At 36.5% G+C, this 1189-nt stretch overlaps 1 non-coding gene across 1 annotated transcript; it reads right to left on the bottom strand.

The window, feature by feature from the left end:
* Nucleotides 1-397: 397 nt before the first annotated feature.
* LOC128040687 (small nucleolar RNA R71) lies at nucleotides 398-504 on the bottom strand. Its single transcript, XR_008195493.1, has one exon. It is a non-coding gene; the product is annotated as a small nucleolar RNA R71 (small nucleolar RNA).
* Between the last annotated feature and the right edge of the window lie 685 nt (nucleotides 505-1189).

Genomic DNA, 1189 nt, shown 5'->3' on the forward strand with positions numbered 1-1189 from the left:
TGATATTCCTCGTGTGATAGATGATAGAGAAAAACCCATTAGAAAACATGTAGTGCCAATCTTGAATTATTTGAATCTAGGGATTGTTAGGCCACGTATTTAAGTTCAGCATTTTGAGTTGAAACTAGTGATGTTTCAAATGCTACAAATAGTAGGACAGTTCGGTGGATTACCTACTGAAGCTTCGTGACTGCATTTAAGACTCTTTTTGGAGGTTTGTGATTTATTTAGGTAACAGGGTGTTCCTAAAGATACCCTAAGACTCAAGCTATTTCCTTACTCATTGAGAGATCGTGCCAGAGCATGGTTGAATGCTTTGCCGTTAGGAACGGTGGCATCTTGGGATGACCTTGGTCAAAGGTTTTTGTTGTGATACAATCATCCAAACATGAATGCCAAATTGAGGAACGATATTACATCTTTTTAGCAATCTGAAGATGAGACATTGTATGAAGCTTGGGAGCGATTCAAGGAATTGATTAGAAAATGACCGATGCATGGTTTCCAACATTGAACGTAGATGGAAATGTTTTGTAATGGATTGAATGTAAATACACGAATTGTAGTTGATGCATCTACCAATAGGACTTTGCTAGATAAATCTTATAATGAGGCATTTGAAATTCTGGAAAGGATAGCTAACAATGATTATCAATATCCAACTACAATAGTAGGTATTGGTAGAAGAGTTGCTGGAGCTATGGAGCTTGATGCGATCACTTCCTTAACAGCTCAGGTATCATGTCTAACTAATATGATTAAAACATTGAAGAGACCAACTGTAGTGCAGGAAACGAAAGCAGCAGAGTTTACATGTATTTATTGTGGGGAAGATCATATTTTGATGAATGTTCCATCGAACCCAACTTTAGTATGTTACATGGGAAATTTAAATCGAAACAATAACCTATATTCACTTACATACAATCCAGGATGGAAATAACATCCTAATTTCAGTTGGAATAATTAAGGGGTGGGGAATTCCAGTAATGTTGTTCAATAGGATGTCACAAGTACACCACCTAGATACAATCAACCTATGCCACGACAAAATGTTCAGCAAAGTTCATCATCATTTTCATCATGGAAGCTTTATTAAATGAATACATGGCCAAGAACGATCCTGTAATATAGAGTCAAGATGCATCTTTAAGGGCTTTAGAAAACCAAGTAGGACATATTGTCAATG

The sequence above is a fragment of the Gossypium raimondii genome, chromosome 4, assembly GCF_025698545.1.
Source record: "Gossypium raimondii isolate GPD5lz chromosome 4, ASM2569854v1, whole genome shotgun sequence".
Classification (NCBI taxonomy): domain Eukaryota; kingdom Viridiplantae; phylum Streptophyta; class Magnoliopsida; order Malvales; family Malvaceae; genus Gossypium; species Gossypium raimondii.